Here is a 27,363-nt window from a genome sequence, read left to right as displayed (position 1 = left end):
CAATCCATCGGATGAGTACTGGTGGCACATTGAGTTCTCGTAGCAACTTGAACATACTACTGAAGGGTATGTTGTCAAAAGCTCCAACAATATCTAAAAAGACACCGAGTGCCATCTTCTTTTTTGTTAGTTTACGCTCTATACAGATCACGAATTCATAAACCGCAGTCTCGGTAGAGACCCTGGCTCGGAACTACTGTGATTGAATGATAAATATTGCATAAATGTGTGTTTGAGAGCTAATTTTTTTTGACAATCATTAATAAATATTATAAATTTATATACAATTTTTATACAATAGCAATGCCTGGAAAAATCATGGATTATATGGAAAAATGCGCGCATGAAAAGTAATATTCTTAAGATTTTATTAAACCTGGAAAAGTAAAGGACAAGAAATTCAACCTGGAAAAGTAAAGAACAAGATATTCTAGTAAAGTAAAAAATAAGAATTTTTTAGACTTAAAATATTGCAGCTAAAAAATGAATTAAATGATCCTAATTATGATATAATAAAATTATTAATTTTTATGTAAATTATAAAATTATTAATTCCATCTACTAACTAACTAACTAATGAATTAATTTTATTCAAACAATTTTCACTACATAAATATATGCAAATAATAGGGGGGAAATAAGTTCAATCCAGCGACTGACACCCTTTCTAACTCAACAATAAACAACAACATATGCAAATAATAAATAAAGTATTTATCAATATTCAAATTTTATTTTTAGCAGCAATATTTTAAGTCTAAAAAATTCTTACTTTTTACTTTACTAGAATATCTTGTTCTTTACTTTTCCAGGTTGAATTTCTTGTCCTTTACTTTTCCAGGTTTAATAAAATCTTAAGAATATTACTTTTCATGCGCGCATTTTTCCATATAATATATATATATATATATATATATATATATATATATATATATATATATATATATATATATATATATATATATATATTCGTGTTGTGAGGATTAATCGGAATCGGAAAAATCGGAAGATTTGGGTGTATCGGAATCTGAAAAATTGATACCTATTTTCCGATGCCAAAATGATTCTTTTAATTGTCTTTTTTTTATTTGATTCTGTTTAAACCAAAATCTTCCATTGCTGGTAATAATTATAAAATAATATTTTTTAATTGATTTTGAATTACCAGTAAAGCTAACATCGATAGATTATCATCCACAAGTGTATTTTGACGCTTAGGAAAATATCTGCACATTTAACATGTGTTTTTTTTTTATGTGTTTTACGAAAATCGAGGAAAACACTAACGCTATAGTTAAATATTTAGAGAGTTAAAAGAATCGGAATCGGTAATTGTAGCGGAATCGGAAATTGTATCGGAATCGGGAATTTAGAACGGAATCGGTAATCGTATCAGAATCGGGAAAAATATTGGAATCATCCCATCACTAATATATATATATATATATATATATATATAATTTCACCTGTTTTTAAGCTAGTAATTTCAAGGTTTTGAAGGGTTTATGAAGCATAAACACGATGTTGTTTTTATATTTAATATATTACTTTTTATACATAGTGACTCTCTTAAAAGTAGCCTAGAAAATGTAGTAGAGATGAGAACTTCTTTTATTGTTTAAATTACATGTGGCATTGTTGAAATTGCCTGTAAAGTTATAAAAGATGCCGGAAGGGCTCCCGGTTTACATCTATGCATTTCTGCTCACGTTTAGCAACGCTTGCATATACTTCTTGTCTCTACTGGTGATTCTCCTGATAGTGTTGGTAATGTTTTCCTACTTTTAAAAGGGGCGTTTAATATGAAAAAATATTGATTAGAGAAAGATTAGATGGATCGATCTACTTTTAAATGGTCTATCCTGTATTTCAAGCGTTCCCTCCTTCTTGATCAAAAACCCCAGCGAAATAACAGTGAAAAACCTTGAAAAAAACTAGGAATTTGTTTTTTGTCTACGTTCACTGCTGGTAAAAGTTTTCGGAAGAATTCACGTGAAATTTCTTAACCGTTTGTGTATTTTTTTTATTTGTAATGCATTAGCCTTCGTTTCAGCCACCAACAAGCATCAAAACGCAACTGATTTCATATGAATAATAATTTCATATGAATAATAAATGATTTGAAATATATAAAGTAATGATGGTCTGAAGAACATGAGAACAACAATGGGTAATTAATTATATCGTAGAGGCAAGTATATGTATTACAAGCAGTTGCGCAGAATAATAAGCAATTAAGCGAAGCCCACTATTTATTTGTTTGCAAACAAATGACGATTTGAACACTGTCTGGGATTTAATACACACTCGAGGAGAAATATCTACAGAACTGATTCGTGGTCCGATGGTTAGAGCTGTAGACTGTCAATGTGACGGTTGTAGGTTCGCCGCACTGATGAGTTGTGATACAAAGAAACAGTAATTTATGTGGATAACAGATATATATATATATATATATATATATATATATATATATATATATATGGAACAATTTTAGATGTAACAAAATTATAATCAATAATATCCTTCATGAAAAATACAATTTTTTATTTTTATTATGTTTTTTCATTGAGAATTATGTTTGGATCATTGTAATAATGTTTTTAAGTCATTGAAATCGTTTACGCGCGTTTCAGACGGTCTGTGATGCGTCCTCGTCAGAAATTATTTGGCCGTCTGAAACGCACGTAAACGATTTCAGTGACTTAAAAACATTATTACAATGATCCAAACATAATTCTCAATGAAAAACCAAGACACGGAATAATAAAATAATGTTAAAAAAATACACATTGTTGGTGACTACTCCCTTATTTAAATATACATCTTTCTTTCGTTGGAATTTATTAACCCATTTTATATAAATATATATATATATATATATATATATATATATATATATAAGGTTTTTAAATATATGGTTGTAAAGTAAGAGCGATGCGGTGTTATAAGAGAAATTAATAGCTAGAGTGTTGAATTATTTTCTAATAATACTTTTAACATATATTTACTCCTCTGGGTGGAGTTGTCAGTGTTCCCGTGAAACCAAAGCTATCGACAGAAGATACAAAGTAAATTTCCATTTATATTATTATATTATTTATATTAGTTAACAGACTTTCTTGTATCTGGCGTAATTGCTTCTGGGATAGTGTATTCACATCACTTTCAAGGGACACTTCTTTTTAATCCTTTGTTCGAACATGTCCAACTGGTACGCCCAATAGAAACCAAAACTATAGGGGTTCTAGTCCGTGTTTTCCATAATTTAACAGCTGCGACGACACATCCGATTATATATATATTTTTTCTCATCCATATATATATATATATCTGGATGAGAAAAATAGCATTCTTTGAAACTCCGCGGATTAAGGAGCATCCAACTTTGGAGTATTCTTCCGAATAATAAAAAAAACCTTCTGTAAAATTCTACTTTACAACTCTGTTCTTATTTTATATATATATATATATATATATATATATATATATACATATATATATATAAATTTGTTTTTACATAAGCAGTTGTTGTTACACAGTCATGAGCATGTTTCGGTCTTCTAGCATTAAGTAACTAGAGACTTCCTCAGGCAAGAACGCTTATTTTCGAAAGCAGAATTCTTAATAAAAAACGAAAATCAACTTTCAGCAAAAGAAGGCTTCTTTTTTTCTTTCTTTTTTTTTAAACGGATCATGGGGGTGAAGGTTCAGCAGGGTGGATTGGGTGCGAATTTGTTAGTTTATTTATTTTCCTATTTGTTTATTTACTTATTTACCCCTGTCGTTATTCATTTATTTTCATGTTGGTGTTAGCGAATAGATTTTATAGGGTTAGGGGGTTAAGGTGTTAGGTTCCAAAGCCAGAGATATGTAGATGTTATCTTAATAAAGTATGAGGTCCGCCTGTCTGTTGCCCGCTATCTCTGACTACCCTTAATGTAAAATTTCAAATGTTTAGAGCAGAAGTTGACTGAGTAATTTGGTAGAGACCGCAGAGGTCAATTTTTTTTAAACATTGACCCCAATTTTGACCCTTTAATATTTACTTTTAATCAAATTAAGATGTTTTCTCCTAAGTCTAAGGAACATACATTTAAAATTTCAAGTGTTTACACCCAAAATTGGCGGGGGAGTTTGGTAGAGTTTCCAAAGTCTAAATCGTTGAACTTTGTCACCTTGACAGCAAAATTTCTGACCGAAAACCGATAAAATGATTTTCCCAAATCTCACTATCTCAAATTTCGAGTCTGTAGACCGAAAATTTACATAGGAATTTCGTAGGGAAATGTACACACACAGACACACACAGACACACGGACATAAATATATTTTCACTTTTATATATATATATATATATATATATATATATATATATATATAAAATATGTAATAAAATATATATATATAATATGTAATATAATATATATATATGTAATATATATATGTAATATAATATATGTAATATATATATAATATGTAATATAATTAATATCATATATACTCTATATATTATACATATATATACATGTTATATAGATAGATAGATAATTAATTTACTCATTAATTTATTAATTATTCGTAAGTTTATTTACATTATCTAATTTTATGTCATTTTAGCAAAAATTCCTTTCAGTACAATTCAGTTTTTTTGTTCATATATTTTCAAATTTATACTGATCGTTTGGTATATTTTTCCAATGGTTTTTCTCTGATGAAAAGGTTTTATCTTTGAAAATATATGGGTTAAATGTTTACTTTATTAAATTCTTTGGTTGAATTTTAATGCCTTGATAAATATTTTAATTTATTCAGTTTTTATTTTCATCATCAATATTTCTTGTTTTATTGATTTTTCTCTGTGGAGTATTGAGGTTATTGTTATCTACATGGGTTATAATTAAAGGATAAATTTAGCTCTCGAATTTTCATTACATATATATATATATATATATATATATATATATATATATATATATATATAAATATATATCAAAACCTATCTCTTTACAACTCCCTCCTTTTCATAACCTATCATACTTTCATCAATCAGAGTCCATTTTCTGTAGGCTGCTTTTGAACCCAGTCAACAACGGGTACTTCTGCTAGTATGATGGCGTGTGCGATATTTTCCGTGTAACGCTTACATATTTTTCTTCCAAGTGACTGTCGTTTAATTGTTATAACCTTTTAATTCTTGTAGTAAATAATTTTTGCAAAATTCATCATGAGTTTCGGTTTCGTTAAATATATATATATATATATATATATATATATATACTATTATATAAAAGGAATTTTGTCTGTGTATCTGTGTATCTGTGTGTTTGCGTACCTTTGAGTGTATTGCCTATAGTACTGAAAACGGCGGTGACAACTTTTATTAAATTTCATATTAAGGTACTTTATGTTTAAAAAGGATGTGTCCTCTATGGTGTCAGACCTGGCCGAATTGTTAATTGTAGGCATAGGCCGATTCATACCATCAAAAAAATTCCAACAAAAACCTAACAGCCAGCCATGATTCTCCCCAGAATGTGCTGCTGCCATCGCGCACAGAAATCACATTTTCCATAGCTACCAACGTAATAGATGCTCTGAGACTAAAGCTGCTTTTAGGACTGCCAGCATCCACTGTAAAAGAGTAATAAAAAATGCAAGGGAGCTATATGCCCATGCCTTTAAATCCAAAGTAGCTGAGCAGCGGTTTGTTTCCCACCAGTTTTAGCAAAGAGCAAACAGGATCCCGAACAGAAGCGTGCGTTCTATTCCAACCATCATCAAGTGACATTGGGTCATCTCGTCAGCATCAGACAAGGCTAAACTATTAGCCAAGAACTTTGCAGCTAATTCTACTCTATGCGACGAAGACCATACAATCCCCGTAGTTCCTCCTATAACAGACAACACGCTATGCAACGTGAGATCGCTAAGTTAATCAAGAACCTTTGTTCCAGTAAAGCAACTGATCTTGAGCACACGGTACAGTGGGGGAAGAGATGGCTGGTTACTTTTAATGAATCTAAAACCAAGCTCCTATCTTTACATCATAAACGCTCTGATTTCCACCCGGCATCACTTGAAATGGATGGCTTTCGTCTAGGGGAGGCGCCATGTTTTGATAAGCTTCTGTGATCGACCTTTACTCCTGACCTGAAAGGAAACACGTACATCAAGTCTGTTGCCAAGGTCGCTGGAAAAATGGTAGGATCTTTCTACTGCTCCAGAAGATATCTCACTAATGATGCAATTCTCTATCTATATAAAAGCCAAGTACGTCCAAGGACGGAGTGCTGTTGCCACATCTGGACAGGAGCTGCTAAAAACAGCCTATCCTGCCTTGACAGAGTAGAAAATTGACTTCATGGCTTAGTGGGAGATGGCCTTTTCTCTTCCCTGCAACGTCTCTCCCACAGAAGAGACGTTGCGAGCCTATCTTTGTTTTATCGTTACTTCCATGGCAAGTGCCCGTCTGAACTCTAACCCCTGGTCCCCACTCGCCAATCTCTTACAAAAAACACACATCTAGCTGAAATCACTGTCAAAAATTATCCCCACTCTTTAACTGTGCCAAAACCAAAACGTAGATTCCATGAATAAAGCTTCTTTCCTAGAAGTGCACGCCAGTGGAACTCTCTTCCGTCTGCCTGTTTCCCACCTGACTACAACTTGGATGTCTTCAAGTTCAACATAAACAAATTCCTGATGAACTGCTCCCTTAATAAGACACTTTATCAAATCTCCAATACTAACGGTTTCTACGATACTATCCCATTGATTACTGCACACACAATGACCCTTATCCTCGTGTGGCTTCCGGGTCTTGATAAGTGGTGACTTCCATGTAACAAAAAAAGATAAATAAACATTTAAAATACACTTTCACAATGATACTTGAGTTTTTCATTTTAAACTTAAATTCAAGTCGTTATTATCGCCCAAACAGTAATGCAAAGCATACAAAATCAACAGTAAGTTCTTTGATATGACAAAGGCGCGTTCGAAGTTAATGTTTCTGTTCATAGCACAGTTGAATATATATATACTGAATAAGAAAAGAAGGGTAAAATTACACATGAACGTTATTATATTATCAAGTTAATAAACATTACAGAAAAAGAAAATGAAGGGGAAACTTTATATATATTTTTTTATTATTTTTTTATTTTTATTGATGTAGCTATATTCAATAAAGTATCAAACGTTTTATATGCCAAATATCTGTTTTCTCTGTTACTGTTTTTCAATTTTAGGAGTCTGTTTTCTTGTACATACATTTATATATATATATATATATATATATATATATATATATATATATATATATATATATATATATAGCGTGTCAAAAAGGTTACTGAACGATTGAAAATTTTGTCATGTTTCCGTTAATGATTATTTTTTTCTCTATTTCAGACAATATTTTGAAAATTAAATATGGATAAGTATCGTAGTGAACAACATTGTGAAATTGTTTTACTAAAATCAGTGGGCAATTGTTTTGGCTCAAAGAGCTTATCGACCGCATTTTCGTGTAAGCGATAGCCCAAGTCACAACACAATTCGAAACATTGTGCGCCGGTTTGAAGACCTAGGAGCTTACTTGATCTACCGCGACCTGGCAGCACCGAAACATCATCACAAATGAAAATAGGGAAACAGTGCGAGAGAGCGTGAAGCAGTATCCTGAAACATCGATTCTACGACGTTCCAAACAACTTGAGATATGTTTAATCACACTACACAATATTCTTCACGGTTTAAAACTATTTCCTTATAATGTACCGCTTTTCCAACACTTAAAACCTGAAGATTTTTATACACGGGTTCAATATGGAGTTCAAATTCAAGAACTTGTCCGAAATAAACCTAATTTTCTGCAAAGGTTCATTATGCCATTCGTTAACAATCAAAATTACAGATTTTGGAGTTCTGACAATCCAGGGAGACATTCATCAAAATCAGTTGCATCCCTTAAAAGTGTACTGTATGGTATTTTTTTTAAGATCATGAGAAAAATGTTATCGCTGTTACTGAAAAGAGATACCGGACTATGATTACAGACTTCCTGCGTCTACAAATTCAAAATAATTCCGACGACACTTTGGAACTTCTCAGGCTATGACAATGTCAAATAGCCACCACGTTCTTCAGACTTGACTAGCCCCGACATTTTCTTATGGGGATATCCTAAAGAAAAAGTCTATGTTAACCAACCACAAACCCTGCAAGAATTGAAGGAAAACATCAGGAACGGAATAAAGGAGTTAAGTTGCAATCCATATATTCTGCAATCTGTCATGAATAATATTTTGGAAAGAGCACAAATATGCGAAGCTGAAAATGAGCGACATTTAAAAGACAGTATTTTTCATAAATAAAGATTGTTTGACTTTTGCATTGTTTTTTTAAATTTCCTTACTGTCTTAATTAGATTGTGTTACCTGAAGATATCATCAAAAATAAAGTATCTATTTAAGTTCAAAATCGTTCAGTGACTTTTTGAACTCTTGTATATATATATATATATATATATATATATATATATATATATATATATATATATATATATATATAAAGCTGAATATGTGTGTATGTGTGTGTGTGGTCACGAATGGGCTCCTATATGGTTAACTATTTAAAAAAAAACTGATTGCATATAATGATAGAAAATATATCGAGACACAGGAATGGGTATGTTTTACCTGTCAGAACGGTAGTTCATTACAATTGTGGGGTCTGCGTTCGCGCCTGGTCCACAAAGTATGGAAATAAAAAATTGTTTAAATTTTGCATTTGTTTCTAAATTCCCCAGTGTCTTATTCAGATTGTGCTAAAATTACAGAAAGATTTCATCAAAAATAAAGTATCTATTTAAGTTCAAAACCCTTTAATGACTTTTTAGACACCCTGTATAAATATGTATATGTGTGGGTGCGTACATATGTCTACGTGTCCGTGTGTCTGTGTTCTTGAGTGGGTGTCTGTTGGTTTAAAGAGGAAATACAGTATAAACGAGTCACATAGGAAGAGTCGATATTTCGCTTCCTATTTTATTGAATACCGATTCATGATTGGTGGTGCGATTACAGTAACAGGAATATTTATTTATACATATGCTGTGGAGAGTGGAAAGTATACTGAAATATCCTTGGAAATAAAGAGTCCGTTGAATAGCAGTAAAGGGTAGGACTAAAAATGTTAGTAGCTCAAATGGATAAAAGAGAAGAAAGATGGGTTCGATGAGGTTTATAAAGGAAGGCACGTGTGTAGGAGTAAGAAAGATCATCTCAGACTTGTATGACTTGTATGTTATGATCGTTGTTTTTGTCTTCGTTTATCCCTTACTTTCTATGTTCGATTAATATCCTTACAATCTGATTTTTACTAAATACTCCACGCCTGTATGTCAAATGCCATGCTGATTTATTTGTATCGCTCAGGCGGGGGGGGGGGGAGGCTTTCCCTTGGAACCGTCGTCAACAATGTACGGGTCTTTTTTTAAATGGTCTTTTTTTTTTGTTGACTGCTGTATGTTACTGGTCCTTTACTTTTCCAGGAAGTTCGTCATCCCAGTTTTGCCTTCTCTTTTTGAGAGGGGGTCAGTTTATCGATAATCCTCTGAGATGCCCCTATAGAGAAATTCCAATGGAGGCTTTCAGGCATTTTTTGCAGGCAAGAGTCCTCTTTCTCTAGTGCTGGTTCTTCAATCCTACTTTTCGACGCATCCTGTCACGTGATCCCGTCATGGGATAATATGACAGGGGGGGTCGAAAAGTAGAATTAAATGAATACCTTCATTTGTATTGCATTGTTAAAAACGTAAAATATATCAGTAAAAATTGTCATATTTTTTAGAAAAAAAATATCTGCGCATGCGTAAAATCCTTCCTTCTTTTATTACTTCTGAATTGATTTATGATATTTAAACTTCGCCAAATTTCGTTTGAATTTATTTCTTCGAATTTTAGGCAAGCAAAAATTCACGATATATATCAACTATTTTCATTTTCGCCATAGTTTTGGCAGCTCTACCGTTACTAAAGCCCGTTATATACGTGATTTGGTGCCGTCTTTAACGACGTTCTTTCTTCGACGTGCCTCTTTCGCTGTCAAATAAACAAAAAAAATATTTTCTGGTTTTCATATAAACCATTCTCTTTGCTGCGGGATTTCGAAGGTGTCAGCGGTGTACATGACAGCCATGTTGGGAATATCCTCCGGGTCGCTATCCGTCTTTATCTCTTCCGTTTCGTATTTCCCTTGCCGGCCCGTATGATTGCACATCACATACAGGACAGCCGTGAGTGTAACGAAGAACGCAGTCAGGGCTACTGAAAAAAATCCGAGAAATGTACATAATTATTCAATAAATATTGAAAAATAAAAATAAAAATACAACAACAAAAAGTATATTGTTCTCATTGTGGATATTCATTTCACAGAGTGGTTATGCTAATTATATTCTAATTGTCATTTATTATTCATATAACTCTACACAACAAGATATTGAGCAATGTATTTTGTCCAAGATCTGCTTTCTTAATTTGTTTCTCTGGCAATTTTCAGGTGTTTGTCGCTTGTACAAACATCTTTATATACAATAAATGTTCCTCACTGTTGAACATTGTTATGACGAACAACTAGTTCTGACTATCTCCATTGATACATATATATATATATATATATATATATATATATATATATATATATATATATATATATATATATATATATATATATATAGGGTTATTTCCCATCTCGCCTGTTGCAATTTACGGTAACAAGCTTATAGCAATCAGTGAGCACGCCGGAATTGGATTCAAGCATGACTCTAGTTTTAGGATTCAAATAATGTGACTAGTGCTAACCTCTACGCTGATTACATCGCAAAAATTAAACGTATACCAAATGTTGATTATATTTAGTATTCATTATTTACATTCTTAAAATAATCACACAAACATACATATATATATATATATATATATATATATTTATATTATTTTTTACGTAAGTATTTATATACCGCTACACATTCCTTGGCATGTTTTGGTCAGCTAGTTACATATAACGAGAGACCTCTTCAGGCGATATAGCTTATACAAAAGTGAAGTTCGTTCGTATTAATAATATCGCCTGAAGAGTTCTCTAGTTATTTGTAACTGACTGGCTGAAACATACTCATGAATGTGTAGCGACATATAAATGCTTATATAAAACAAACAAAAAGTCTATATTGCCCTACTTCGGTATTGAGCACTCTTGCATTAACCTCGTTTAAATCCATTGTTTTCTTTACCTCTGGCAAATATTAACGTGGAATTATATATATATATATATATATATATATATATATATGTAGATATATATATATATATATATATATATATATATATATATATATATATATACTAGACTGCCCGTGACCCATTGGGTCAGTATGTTATATTAGCTATGGAATTAATGATTGAGCCTGACACTTGTGACGTAAAGAAAGTAGTTTTTTTTTATATAACAGAAACATTTCTATGAAAGCATATTAAAATGGAAAAAGAATATAAGTACATTTCTATGGGTCGTTCTGTTTATAATTGTTTATTTTTGAAAAAAATCTTACAGCCATTGAATTATACGTGGTTTGCCATACTTAGGTAAATATGCACTAAACAGATATCGGAACTTGATGACGACTGTGGACCCTGCGCAAACATTGGTCTATTTAACTATGAAAAACTTTTTCAGGACCCCCAAAAAAATGTTTAAACCAAATAAAATGCCAAATTGATAACTGTTAGTCACATTTAATTGGCATAGATCAGCAGAAATAACACCAGTGATCCGTCTAGACCAGACATACACAATTTTTATAAATTAACTTTGAGTTTAAAAAAAAAAAAAAGATCCTTTTTTAATGGATATCTTCTCACTCTTATGAATTTTTCACCGAAAAATCTTCGTATCACAATACTTCATGAGAGGCATCTCCTGGTGACAAACACTACATTGCATCATATATGCAAGTATTTTTCGTTCTTTGAGGAAATCATGAGAAGAATCAAAGTCCTTTGTCCACTTAAATAGTTGCGTAAACATTTATTTATTATAAATGTACAAAAATATTTAGTGGACAAAATAAAATAAAAATAAATTTAAAATGAAATAAAATTTTAAAAAAATAAGCACAAAATAAAAGTATGAATAAAATTTACTCAAAGAAAAAAGTCAAAACAGAAAACACGCTCGATTATTTTGGAGTTTAAAATCAATTTAGATTTTTATTTGGGGGGGGGGCTTTTTAAAAATATTATTGGGGGGGCTGGAAAAGTTTTTCATGGCTAAATAGACCAATATTTGTGCAGGGTCCATACTCGTCATCAAGTACCCAGATACCATAATACTTAAAATTAAATTCAAATTTTGATATACCTTTTAATTTAAACGCGAAAAAATAATTGGGACGCTGAAACGTACACAGTAAAACAATGCGTTTTATTATCGCGTTGATTATGTACGCATGCGAACCGGAAGTTGTAAACCGGATGTTGGGGTACAACACCCGTTATAAGTCATTTGTGCTTTATAATTATATATATATATATATATATATATATATATATATATATATATATATATATATATATATTTGAATTTTTTGGGGGGGTACAAAATTTAATTATGGCTAAACACAGGCAAATTAACATGATAATTAAAAAAATAAAATTTACTTCTAATTTTTATTTATTCAAATGTAGTTGCAGCGCGCATATGTTGGGCGAACAAGTCTAAGATTTGATTTTCGTTTGGAACATCACATACAATCAAAGATTCGGTATGCAAATTTTTCACCTTTAGATGATCTGACTAATACGTCTGGTTCTTCGATTTGCGAGTTCCTTATAAAACCATGCGCGTGCCATGAATTTCAGTGCTGAAATGTTTACGATCTCGACTTGGTCGCACTCACTATTTTTATTAAGTCTTTGAGACCTTATCTTCGCAAGCAAAAAAAACATCTTTTAGGACTTAATTTAGTTTCTATGCAATTTTCCCCCGCTTCTTTTTCTTTTTTTTTATTCCCCGCCATATTCATGACTATTTTTATCGTATTTTTCTCGATTTTGCTTTGTTTAGCGAGGAACGAAACCTGGTTAGCTAACCTTTATTTTCATTTTTTATTTTTTTTAATCGTCATCTTAATTGGTCTGTATTTAGCCATAATATATATATATATATATATATATATATATATATATATATATATATATATATATATATATAAACTAAAGTTATGTAGGAAAAATCGTGGTTATAATAACATCCAAGGTGAGAAGGTAGTCCGATAATACAAATTCCAATCTCAATCTGAAAATATAAGAAACAACAAAACGGTTTCAATGTTAAATGTTGCGCTATGACTTATATTATTGTTGTTATCGAAATAGTTCTACGTTATAATTACCTTGAAATATGCCGGATGTTTTTTTTTTTTTTACATAGAGTTCACCACTTATCAAGGCCCAATGGCCACTCGGGGTGTACAGTAATTAATGGGATAGTATTGAAGAATTAATAAAGTGTCATTACTTAAGGGAGCGATTCATCAGGAATGTGTTTGTGTTGGACTTGAAGACATCCAGGTTGAAGTCGGGAGGGTAATAGGCAAGCGGAACAGAGTTCTACAGGTGTGCAGTTCTAAGAAAGAAGCTTTGTTCATTGAATCTACGTTTTGGTTTAGGCACAGATAAGGAGTGGGGAAAATTATTGACGGTTGTTTCAGCTAGTCGGGTGTTTTTTGAAAAAGATTGGCGAGGGAGGACTAGAGAATGGAGCTCAGACGTGCACTTGCCATGGAAATAACGATAGAACAAAGACAGGCTCGCTACGTCTCTTCTGTGGGAAAGAGGTTGCAGGGAAGAGAAAACCACGAAGTCAATTTTCTACTCTGTCAAGGCAGGATAGGCTGTTTTTAGCAGCTCCTGCCCAGCTGTGGCAGCAGTACTTCATCCTTGGACGTACTTGACTTTTATATAGATAGAGAATTGCATCATTAGTGAGATATCTTCTGGAGCGGTAGAAGGATCCCACCATTTTCCCAGCGACCTTGGCCACAGACTTGATGTATGTGTTCCATTTAAGATCAGGAGTAAAGGTCAAACCCAGAAGCTGATCAACACATGGAGCCTCCACTAGACGAGAGCCATCCATTTCAACTGATGCCAGATGGGAATCAGAGCGTTTATGATGTAGAGATAGGAGTTTGGTTTTAGATGCATTAAAGGTAACCAGCCACTTCTTCCCCCATTGTACCGCGCGCTCAAGATCTGAGGAGAGAGAATCAGAGAGAACATCATCATTTACGGCCTTTGATATGTTGCCATAGATGGTCGTGTCATCAGCATAGATGTCAACGAAAGATTTTAGTATGTGGGAGATCATTGATGTAGATCAGGAAGAGAGTTGGGCCCAGTATGCACCCCTGAGGGACTCCAGCATTAATACTGTGGGCTTCTGATTTCTGCCCATCAACCACTACTCTTATGAGCCTATTAGAGAGAAATGATTCAATGATCGAGAAAACATTTCCAGTTATACCGTAGCTGGAAATCTTGTGTAGTAGGCCTTTATGCCAAACCTTATCGAAGGCCTTTGATATGTCAAGAGCAATTGCCCTAGAAATGAATACTTTGTCGAGAGATTCGCTAATCCTATGAGATATAATCATTAGTACATCTTCTGTAGATCTAACAGATCTTAAGAGAAAGCAAAAATTTTGACTTTGGTGAGTTGAAGAAAGAACGCTTAGCTCAAGTATGATTCATATATCAATTGAGAATATCCTGAATCTTTTTAGGAGTTAACATATTTTTATCAATAAACATAAGGAATAAAAACAGACAATAAAATCACTATTCATCCACAAGCCTATACCAACCTTGTAATCTCTTTAAAATCGTCCTCTTTAACCGGGTTAAACATGAAAGCGTAACTTTAATCATAAAACGTCTCGATAATGAAACAACTTTATTGTGCCTTAATACACATGCAGCGAATAAAGAAATACTTTGATTTGTATAAAACTGGTTTGTTTGTCTTTTTAATACTAATGCTGTGACAACAGCATATTCTTTTCATTGTTTTGGCTCTTGAGTATATATTCGTTAATATCTTATATATTTTTATATAGACGAATGTGGTTCTCGGTTGATTAACTGTGTCTAACTGTGTCGGATATATATTCGAGAGTCAAAAGAATGAAAAAAATATTCCGTTGTCACAGCCCTAGTTATTACTGACAAACTTGATACGAAATTATATGTTTCTGAGCGCGTTCATGCATTTTTTTGCGAGAATAAGGTTTAATGAGTGTAGGGTGGTCAGTTAAACAACAACATAACGATCGGTAGTGGTGAAAATTGGGTATAATGTAATTAGTTAAAAGGACAGCCCAACAAAAACTTGTTTACATTGAACTTGAAAATTACTATATTGTAATCAGTTGGAAATCAGACCAGCGGTATAGTGTTCTACAGGCAGTTATAGGAAATAAATTTTGTTAATGGAATTTGTGGTTGGATTTAGACACCGCTATAAAGTAGGAGAAATTTTTTGACATTGATTGTAGCTGGGCAAGTGTTTGTTGTGAATGTTTTGCAGGGGGGAAGATTGAAGTTCAGTTGAGCACTTGACATAAAAATAACGATATAACAGGGATATATTCGCAACGTCTCTTCTGTGAGAAAGAGATTGTAAAATAGAGGATATCATAAATTAGGTTTTGAAGCTGGTTTTGAAGCCGGTTTTGAACCCTACAAAGGCAGGAAAGAATGCAATGTGGCAATAATACTCCATTTTAGGACGTATTTGGCTATTATCCAGATAAAGGATACTTTCTGGAACGGTAGATCTATAAATTTTCCAGCGACCTTGCCAACAGATTTGATGTAAAACTTCCATTTCAAGTCAAGCGGTAAAGTCAGTCCCAGAAATTTGTCGAAGCATGACACTTCTTTGAGACAAGAGCCATTCATTTCAACTGGGACTTAGTGGAGATCAGAGCGTTGCTGGCGAAAAGAGAGAAACTTGGTTTTGGGTGCATTAAAATTAACCAGACACATTTTTCCCTTTCAACTTCATCGATGACATCACTCTTACGTAATTAACAGTCCTTACATTTCCTTCCCTGGTTTCGATTAATCTAATATTCTAACCTCGCTAGACAATCTTGACCACGACGTTCATTGACAATGTATAGAAACATCCACACTAAAATTAATAATTATATTACACAAAATTACACTAGCTAAATATCTAATATTCAGTATACGACATATGTAAGAAATCTTTTAATGTGATTATTTACTGTATTTACTTAATATGATGTGGCTATATTGGTCAAAATAATGATATCAACAGCGAACAAGTGACCCGGGAAAGGTCGGGTATTTATACTAGTCTGTTTTAAAGAGGCTGTCTCAAAATATACAAAACATTTTATTTATGTCTTGTCCGACATCAATATTGTTTTGCTATTTCGAAGTGTTTTTGTTTTTAAGTGTTTCTAGATTTTTATCGTTATGCTTAACATCTCTTTTTTTGAAACATTTCTTTTGATGTGATTTTGCATCTGCTTCTCCTGTTGTTGTGATCCGCCATGTTTTTTATGTCGACCTGTTTTAACAACATGGCGGCTTATTAAGATAAAAAAAAAAACGCTTTCTTTCTAGAAAGAATAACAACGCTGTATTTCTGCTTACGTTTGGTTTCTCGTTCCAGTATATCTAGTCAAATTTAGCCGCAAGTACAGACAAACTAAATAGTGAAAGTATAAACAAAACATATGAATACAGATATGAAAGATAAGGAAGAATATTTTTAAACGCATCCATGAATATCTATGTGAAGTAATGTCGGCCACACTACAGTTGAAAATAACATTTTCATCGATAAGCGCGCATATTTAATTCATCCAAGCCTCTCTATAAGACATAATTTTGGCTTTGTTCGTTCGGAACAAAGCCTTATTCATTTGCATATAGAAGTCGCTATTATCAAGGTCCAGAGGCCACTCAAGGATAAGGGTTAATGTATGTACAGTAGTCAATAGATAATATCGTAGTTATTGTTAGTAGTGAAAATTTGGTAAATTGAATCACTTAAGGGGACGGTTAATCAAGAATTTGTTTAGATTGGACTTGAGGACGAAAAAATTGAGGTCAGCTGGAAAGCAGGCAAACAAAAAAAGAGTGCAGTTCTAAAGAAATAAGCTTTGTTCGTGGAATCTACGTTTATGGTTAGGTAGAGATAAAATTATTAGATAGAATTATTAATAGTGGTTTCAGCTAGACGTGTGTTTTTCGTGAAAGTTTGGCAAGGGGTCATAGATTAGAGCTCAGACGAGCACTTGCCATGAGAATAACGATAAAGAAGAGACACAAAACGTCTCTTTTGTGGGAAAGAGGTTGCAGGAAATAGAAAAGGTCATCCCCACTAGGCTACAAAGTTTATTTTGAACATTGTCAACATGCAGTATGAAGTCTGAGGTCTTTTTAGCAGCTCCTGCCCAGAGGAGCCAACAGTACTTTATCCTTGGACTACCTGGGTTTTTTATAGGTAGAGAATGACATCAGCAACGAGATATCTACCGGAGCGCTAGAAAGATTCCACCATATTTCCACTGGTGCATAAAAAGTTACTATAATATATGTAAGATTTATTGGGAGGAACTTTAGGGTCTAGGTAAAAGCTGTTTACTCCCATTACATTTAAATATCTACTTGATAATACAGTCGGGGAAACAGGAAACAGTGAGAGAATTTCAAAATTAGCATGTCGAGGAAAAAGATAGTGTTTATGCCGAATTCGGATTGTGCTGAAGTAATAATATCATATTAAATGTGTCTTTAAATTTGAAATAAGAGGCGCTGTCCGTAAAATAATTGGGTTTGAATTTGAAGTGTAAGAGATCAGGTATACGTAATGATACAGCAGTACAAATCAGCACTACTGTTCGTATATCTGTGTGTCTATCTGCATTGTCATCTCTCCCTCAGTGCGACCTGGAAATGTTTTTAAAAATAACAAAACACATTACTCTTCCATGTTTATTGATTGTGGTCAACAACGATCCAACTAGAAAAAGGATCAAGAGGAATTCATCATTACCAGTCCCGCCTGGAAATAGACATTGTCATCCAACTAAGTTGTTCAATTCTTTCAAGTTTTCATCCTTTTTACCTACTTTCACCCCAAACAAGCCATATTACCACTTGGACGTAAGGGGCTACTAATTGGGACCATGCCTATAAAAGATTAAGATGTTGGTTTACGCCGGATTTGAACTTCTGCATATCAGTACAGTTTGGAAAGCAGATAGCAGAATAAAATTCCAAAGTCTAGCCGTTCTAAGGAAGAACCTATTAGAGTAGAAAACTTTCTGGCATTTAGGGACCTCAACAATGAAGGGGTGTGATTTTGTTGATAAGCAGGTTTGTCGAGGATATGTACGTCGTGAGGGCACAAGTGCAATGAGTTTATCAAGCACATTCCATTAAAATACTTGCAAAATAAGCGCAGAGATTGTGGCGATAAGGCAGGGGTTAACGCCTAGTTGACAATGTGAGACCTATTAGATTGGAGACCCTTTTTGGACCCTATCCAATCCAAGAGGGAAAGGCTCGTGATAGATGCACCAGCCCAAATGTAGCAACAAAACTCCAGGCATGAGCGAATGGTGACCTTGTAGAAGTACAGGATACTTTAAGGTGTGAGTAGTTTTCTAGTACGATAGAGGGAGCCCACCTTCTTTTCAGCAATCTCAAAATATTTGTTCCAGTTCATATTTCCTGCGAATGTTAAGTCGAGGAGTTTAAAGGAAGAATTCTCAGTCCTACTATCATTAAATGTAACTTTCCATTTACGTCCCCATTCCACTACGGTCTGGAGGTCATTTTCTAAGGATTCAGATATTGCCTCTTAATCTTTTCAACCCATGAAATGGTCACCATTATTGTCGCATGCAACATGATATGCTCTCCAGGTAAGAAGAATTGAAATTACATGTGGTAACAATATTTAACAATATTTCTAATGTATTAGTAAAAAATATACCCAGACGTTACTCGGAAAAATTAAAGAAACCAAGAATCGCAATGTGTGTGTGTGGGGGGTAGACTTCTAAGCCTATATACTCAATGAATTTTGGATCTACAGACTTTAAATTTAGTATGCACAATATTCAGATATGAGGAAAACTTTTGAATCGGTTTTCACCCGGAAAAAAAAATAACTGCTAAGAGGTCAAACCTAAAAAAATTGGAAAAGTATTTAATGTTTTCTTTGTTTACTTGATCGCGATGTTGGTGTTGTTCGACGCCATATAAAAGTAAAGAAGTTAAGTACAATGTGTAACATATTTGTATTAAAATTTCTATCTTTTCCTCTGCCTCCAGCCTTATCTGTATCTGTACCTTTCTCTTTTTCCCTTTTCCTACAATTTTCCGTCCTTATTCTTAAAATATAACTCAGACACTGGAGCTATCCCTTTAAAATGTAATACTGTAATATCCTACTGACTGCTTATGTACAACGCCGAGTAGAATAATGGCTGTCTTGATTCCAGATAACCATACACCACGTGACCAAGCAAACGTCAGTGAGTATCTTTCGCATTATCCCATATTCCATTACAAAATTAAATTCGGCTGTAATGCATTTCGGTTCATTCGTTTTGGTTCATTTTCTTTTGTAGTATTCAGAAGGGAGCAATACAATTGTTTTTATTTATATTACTGCATAATATTTGGTAAGTGAGTCGGAGTAACATAGCTTTTTGTTCCACTTGAAGTTGTATAATATGAGATTTTATCTCTTTGGGCTATTTTCATTATCAACATAATTTCTCTTCATATTATTGTTAAATGGGTGGGGGAAGGGAATTATCTGGAATCAAGACAGCCATTATTCTACTTGCTTTTTGTTGCAGACCATCTACTAGTTGGCTTGTTGAGTACAAATCCCAAAAGCGATAGGAGCCTTCTACCATGTTTGAAAGTAACATAATGTTCAATAAACGAGATCAGAGATGCACCCCTGTACAACTAACGCTCGCTACTGATCCAAGTAATGACAACAGGACCATTGCCAGCACCCTCAAAACGCATCGCTGGATTGCCACAAATAATAGAGACGTGCACACGGTGATGGAAACAAAGTTTCCGGCCACGATTATAATCTTTGGTGTGGTTTCAAGTAAGGGCCATTCTTTTACCTAATGATTTTGGACCATTAAGAAAGCTGGAGGAATTACTATCGCTAAGAGATTAATATGCCTCTAGTAAGAATCATCATCATCATCATCATCAACAACAACAACAACAACAACAACACCACACTAGGAGTTTTTACACAGTTATCATCATTGCTCACTAAAACTAACTGCTGGTGCTTTCTAGAGTTTGACTGACAAGTGTTCCGTAATGTACTAAAATCCTAATCTCTTTCGATCACAATTGCCAGCTGCTTTCCATTGATTACTCGTTGGCATCGACTATTGATCTTCTCTGTAGGATTGGCTGGCAATAAGTACTCTCCGCACTTTTCCGGTTGAGGAGTCATCGGCGCTTTTCCTCCTCAGTATTTCCATCTTTTTTTACCCTTCATTACTATTTAAGTGTGGTATCAGGCTAGGCTGGCTCGATTACATTGCGTTTTTTTTTTGTTTTGTTTATGTTTTTTTGCGGAAGGGGGGGGGACAGTTTATGAGATTTTTTGCAGTTTCAGTTCCTTCTGTTTTAAGTGGTTTTCCTCCCATATTTTTGTTTTAGCTTTATTTGAATACGTATTTATTAATTTGACATATTAATAATGACAAATGGCTAGTTAGCGTTCGTAATTTAGCCATTGTAGGTTGGTTTTCCGTATTCCAAGATTTTATTCAAGTTTCATTATTTTTATTATCATTATTATCATTAGTAGTAGTAGTAGTAGTAGTAGTAGTAGTAGCAGTAGTAGTAGTAGTAGTATCCACTCACTAGCAGTTCTCACACAAGCCATAACCAGAGATAACTTGTGGTCAATAATCTGTGTTATTGTCTTGAGTCTGAGTGACAACAAGTCTCCATAGATTTTCAGTACTCTCCACGTCTCTCGATAACCATCGCAGATAAATTCACCTTATCGCAACAGCCGCTTACCTTTGATTTTTCGCTGGTAACCACCATTGGGTTTCCTTGGGGTTTGAATGGTAAAACGCCTCCCCTAGCCCTCAGTGCTCCCCGCACATTGTAGTGCTCTCTCTCCTCGGTTCTCTCGGGCTTTTCCTGATTCTCTAGTATGGTGCCAGCCAACATTTTTTAAGGGTTGTTAACTTAACATTTTACAGTTTCGGTTTCCTTGGTTCATGTATTTGGTAAATAATGTATTTCAGTTTTTGTTTTATTTATAATGCAACATTTAAGTTATTATTATTAGTAGTAGTAGTAGTAGTAGTAGTAGTAGTAGTAGCAGTAGTAGTAGTAGTAGTAGTAGTATTTAATGATACATGTAATTTATCAGTGAATTCACACTGTTAAAAACAAGGAATGTGTTCCATTCAAGCCAAGTAACGACAAGTCTCCTCAGATTTCTTGTATTCTCCGTATATTTCGATAATATTTACATATCATTTTGCTTTCTCGCAACAACAATTTGCCCGGTGTTAACGACCATTGACTTTCTTCTGGAACTTTACGCACCAAAAGTCTCACAACATTCCAGTACTCTCCGTTTTCCTCCGGTGTGGTTCTGTAAATTTATGTTAAACTTACCTTCGTTAAACTAATTTTTCTACATCGTTAATGGATACTCAAATCAAACCATGAAAATATGAATTAACTACATTTTTAGCTTGTTAAACACGAGAGGAACTTGGTGCACGTTAACTTAGGATGTGTACTTTATGCGAAACTGATGGTTGAATATGATTAAATTTGTGTTTGTTTTTGCATTAAATAATATTCTCTGTATATACTTAACTGTATATCGAACGGATACTATAATACTTATCATAGTATACCTCCATACAAAATTTCAGCTAGATCGGCTATGTACTTTTTGAGAAGTGAGAATAAATGTGGTATTGTGGTGACTAGTCCCTATTAATCTCTAACTCTGCATCATAGGGATATTATAATACTTAGTTTGCTGCATCCTATCATAACAAAAGTTCCATAGAAAATTTTATCGATGTCGTACCAGTAGTTTCCAGGTAAAGGTGGAACGAGAAAACAGACAGGCAAAGAGAAATGTAATATAAATAACTAGCAAGACCCGTTAACTGGCGTTTCTCGGTCGAACCATGCCCCCCTTGTAAAAAATTAAACTGCGGCTTACTATGCTAAGAACGGCTTTCGGAATAGACACTCCAATCTCCTCATGTTAAGAACGGCTTCCGGAATATACACCCCCAACCTCCTCATCTTAAGTACGGCTTTCTGAATAGACACCCCAAAACTGCCATTATGAGAACGGCTTTCGGAAAAGACACCCAATTTTATTAGGGGAGTTTTCAAAGTATTTGCCGAAAATCTAATCTTGATATTCATTGTCAAGACTATAAACGACCCTCAAAATTGTCGTCATTTTAAAACAAATTGGTGAGTTGGAGCTAAAGTAAAAATTTACCTAAAAAACAAAAAAGCAAAATAAAGGAATTAAAAAAAAAAACAAATATATAACAAATAAGTGTTTCCGGAGGCAATGTAATTTCTTGTAAATTTGTAGTAATTATTTGACAAGCCCAAAAATTAAAAAAAAAATAGTTAAAGCACATTATAAGACCCAAAAGCTGAAATCAGAAAAAAGTCATTTTTATTATGTATTCACCATTTTTTATTAGACTAAATGTACGCCATATTTCTTTTAAAATTTGGTTTTTCTAAGGTTTGACAGATTGGCGTTTCTAAGGCCAGATCTTGTCTATTTCATGGAACGACTTTTTAATAAAATTTGGCATTAAAAAGAATAATCTTTCACAGTTTACAAAGGCCAATTATTAAAAGCAATATGGCGGCCTCGAATGTTGTAAATTTAGTGTAATAAAAAATGATGAAAACATAATAAAAATGTATTTTTCTGGTTTTATTTCAGCCCTTGTGTCTAAGAACGTGTTCATATATAAAACCTTTTTTGTAATTTGTAAGTCTATCAACAAACGAAAACAAAAAACAAAAAAAAAATGGCTCGTGGAATGTTTGAAGCCTAGGTAATCGTTGGAAAGTATATAAACAAAATCACGCATAGTAATATTATATGTAAAAAATAAATAATATAAATATTAAAAAACGAAAACAAAACAAGAAAAAGAACATCGTGTAAAGGTTGTGAACCGCTGCCAAATCGAAAAGTAAATAATGGTGCAAGTAAATGTTTAGGTTTTTTTTAGGGATTTTCTTGGTTTTTTTTTCAGGGTTTTTTTTTGTTTTGTTTTTTGTTGTTTTTTGGTGGGGGTATTGGTGTGTAGACAACTTGTGCATAGATTAGTGTAAGGTTTGAGCGCTTAATATTTGGTATTATTTTTTCAGCATGATTGCATCATATAGAGAGCGCCGCCACATTGGAAAATTTCTTGAGCGTTAGCTGGTCTTAGCCAATCAGATAATGCGGATTTTGAGAAAGGAAGAAGTTATTATTTTTGAATCGGTTAATGGAAAGATTATGGCATAGCTAATAACCAGTTACGATGGGTGCAATGAAAGTATAACAGAAAAATGTAGAATAGGTCCCGGTGTCAACTGGTAGCAGGGAGGACTGAATATTCATAGAGAAAAATAGCGACTCTTCCTCTATAGATGTCGCGATTGTGATTGTGTTGCTCCTAGGGTGCAATGTAGCATTTTATTATAATGACTTTATGTGTCTAAAACTGTGTTCGAAAATTATATAAGATTGTGGCTAATAGCCTAGACGTAATGAATTATTATGTGGCATGTGTTATTGCAAACTTACGATACTTTGGTCCAGAAGGGAATTTCTGCAATCAAAATATTATATAAGAGAAACAATTCGCTACTAACCTGTGATGATAAACGCTTCGTATAAGGCCATGTTTCTTTCAGATGAACTACGCATCAATCTGTTGTGTAATAATTACTGTTTTAAGGCACAAACTGGCGATTTCCTGTTTTTATTTTGACCCGAATGTGCGCCAATAAACCTGAAAATAATAATAGAAAAGTGATTGATCTTATTGCGAATATTTAGGTCACTTATTTATACATTTCTTTCTTTAAGTCCAGCTAAAAAAATGATAAAATTAATGCAAATATGTCGGCTTATACGGTTACATTAGGCACCGCAAAAAATGGCCGCAAAATCAAGTTGTTGTTGTTTTTTAAAACTAAATTACATTTATTAAAATCCATTATTTCTGAGTAACTTTTTTTTCCAGAAAGATAAAACCCTGAATTTTATCATATAGAAAACAGAATATTGTAAAACTTTTTCTACTATTTTTAATTCAATTTTAAATGTTAAATTTTCCCAAAAAGTTAACAATTGACATTTTTTGTCTTGCACAAAAAACGTATTTAAATATTTAAAAAAAAAGGGTTTTTGAAATAATTAATTTATTTATTTATTGTCTAACTAAGATTTAGGATGATTTTCTAAGAGAATATGCAAAAATATTATAATATAAGAACCTGAATTTCAAATAATTCCACTTATTCATATAGGTAACCAGATATTTCTCGTCGACGTAGAGTTCAGATCGACTCTGTTTACGTTTTCGTTTGATAATAAGAAAACTATAGAAGACCAAACAGGCCAAAAAAACTTATTTTTCAGTGACGAAAATTTCAATGTATTATTAAGCTGAGGCTGGCCAGTACCAGATGGGTGACCATTTGTATGAGTTTAGTTTTTAATGTGTATGTGTGTGGGGACCAGGCTCTCCAAAATGGGGGAGGGGCAATTTAAAGCAGAATAAAAAAAAATTATTTCAGCGCATTTGGTCCACCGTAGTCGAAAGGCGGCAAACGTTTTCAAACGGGATCGAAAAAAATGATGCTATTTTTAACACAAAGGGCACAATATTTATCGAATTTTTTTTTGTATCGATTATTCAAAGCATGCCCTGTTTAATAATGGTCATGCATTATTCGGCTCGTAATTGTTAATTTATTTATCAAAAATTTTAAAATGGCTTTTTTCGTATAAATATTAAAAAAAAATTTTTTTTTGTTTTGCTTAACTTAAATTAATTATTTTACTTAACATATTCCCTGAATTTCACACTTCAAAACTCAAAAGCGGGATAATTAAACACAATCGAAGTTCTGATATTCAGACGTCAAAAGAAGGTATACAAACAATTTTTTTTTTATCTATAATTCTGCCCCTTACAACAACACAATATGTTTTGTTCAGTTTCAGATGATTATTTTAAGCATGTTTGTTCCCACTTCAAAACAAGGAGGGGTTTTGTAAGCAAAAATATATATATATATATAAATATCGTTTATGAAAAATAAGTACACTGTTATAAAGTTCATTCTTCTCCTAACAATCGCTGAAAATTTCGTATTGATCGGATAATTACCTGATTTTTGGTAGATTTTTAAAAAGACGGTCCGTCAAAAAGTACTGACCTGCCCCCCCCCCAGTTTTGGCGGTGCCTAGGTTACATTAACATTCTTAGACACCCTACAATATGTTACTAAGTTTTGTCTATTCACTCTCATTTTCTGTCATCTTGTTTAAACCCCACATTCGTTTTATACCGTCTCTCTCTTTCTCTCTCTCTCCCCTCAGATTCTTTCTCTCTCTTTGTCTCTGTTTGTTTCGCTCTCTTTCCGCTTCTTATGTGTTCGTTAACAGTAAAAAGTAATAAAACTAACTAAAATGTTTATAATGAAATAATTATAAACAAAAGGACATATCAGTGCATATACAGAGTTTTGCAGAAAGACTCGACACATGGGAAATTATATATATATATATATATATATATATATATAGAGAGAGAGAGAGAGAGAGAGAGAGAGAGAGAGATATTAGGGGGGGCACCTTACCTAGTAATATATTTTAATTCATGCTAATTTCGTATTTATTATTACAGAGCTAATTATATATATATATGTACGTATGTATATATATATATATATATATATATATATAGAGAGAGAGAGAGAGAGAGAGAGAGAGATATTAGAGGGGGGCACCCTACCTAGTAATATATTTTAATTCATGCAAATTTCGTATTTATTATTACAGAGCTAATTATATATATATATATATATATATATATATATGTACGTATATATATATATATATATATATATATATATATATATATATATATATATATATATATATATAGTACTGATTTCCAAACTTTAAAAAATGACTCAGGTGATATCAGGAAAAATTTAGCATTTCGAGTGTGTTCCCGCATTTAGAGTTTCAGCCGCGTTCGCTACCATTTGAGCTGGTCTGATGGCTAGAAAAGAAAGATGTAAAATTAAACCTCTTCTAGCTAATTATTCAATTTTGCATACGTACAACTAATAAAGAATATGTTGAAATAAACATTTTGTATTGATTACTCGATTTCCTGTTTATTTAATGCATATATATATATGTGTGTGTGTGTATATATATATATATATATATATATATATGTGTGTGTGTGTGTGTGTGTGTATACTATAATAATTAAATATCTACAGACACTAGTGTTTCATCCTTTCGGGAATCTTCAGTGCAGGGTGTCAGGATTAACACCAATCGACAGATTCGAACTCAGCAACACGATACCACTCCGGCTCGATTAGCAAAGACTTATCCAATCGGCTACCATTAACCGCGTGAAATAATGTTGAATTTAAACATTTTAATTTTAAATGTTCTTTATGTAAGTGACACGGTAATCTAATCGTTATACGATGATCTATGTATAAGTTTGTATATATATATATATATATATATATATATTTCTGAAGAAATATATTTTCTTATTATATAGCAGTCCTTATTTAAGAAGCTCAATGTAATTACAAAGCAATATAGATAATAAGTGACAAAAAGTTAGTATCAAAAATTCATGATGTTGACCATCTTATAATTAATTCCTTTAATTCAGTTGACTTATATAATTCTTAACATTATCTGTTTCGTAGCGCAAAATCACTCACTTAATTATTATATCAATCAGTGAATCTATTATGTCCTAAACTCATCAGAAGAAATAGCAACAATCAATCCGTCAAAAGAAATTGAAATATGATTTGAAATGTTAACAATACGAAAATTAGAAGAGAAGCGGCAGATACCTTTATATTTTTCCATTACACCATATTTAATTTTTTATATATATATATACAT

The 27,363-nt window shown here is 32.9% G+C and overlaps 1 long non-coding RNA gene across 2 annotated transcripts in view; it reads right to left on the bottom strand.

Moving 5' to 3' along the window:
• Positions 1–8,007: 8,007 nt before the first annotated feature.
• Positions 8,008–27,363, bottom strand: part of LOC145246754 (uncharacterized) — a 42,587-nt gene continuing 23,231 nt past the window's right edge. Inside the window, exons 2-3 of one of the 2 annotated variants that reach the window (XR_013863159.1) lie at positions 24,054–24,193; positions 8,008–10,331 (exon numbers count right to left, since the gene is read on the bottom strand). This is a non-coding gene — a long non-coding RNA (uncharacterized LOC145246754). Of the gene's footprint in view, positions 10,335–24,053; positions 24,194–27,363 lie in introns of both variants that reach the window. The other variant, XR_013863160.1, reaches the window with a different exon arrangement.

This window comes from Euprymna scolopes, chromosome 24, assembly GCF_053919585.1.
Source record: "Euprymna scolopes isolate OS-2025 chromosome 24, ASM5391958v1, whole genome shotgun sequence".
Taxonomy (NCBI): Eukaryota; Metazoa; Mollusca; class Cephalopoda; order Sepiida; family Sepiolidae; genus Euprymna; species Euprymna scolopes.
This window is presented reverse-complemented; position numbering and strand designations above follow the sequence as displayed.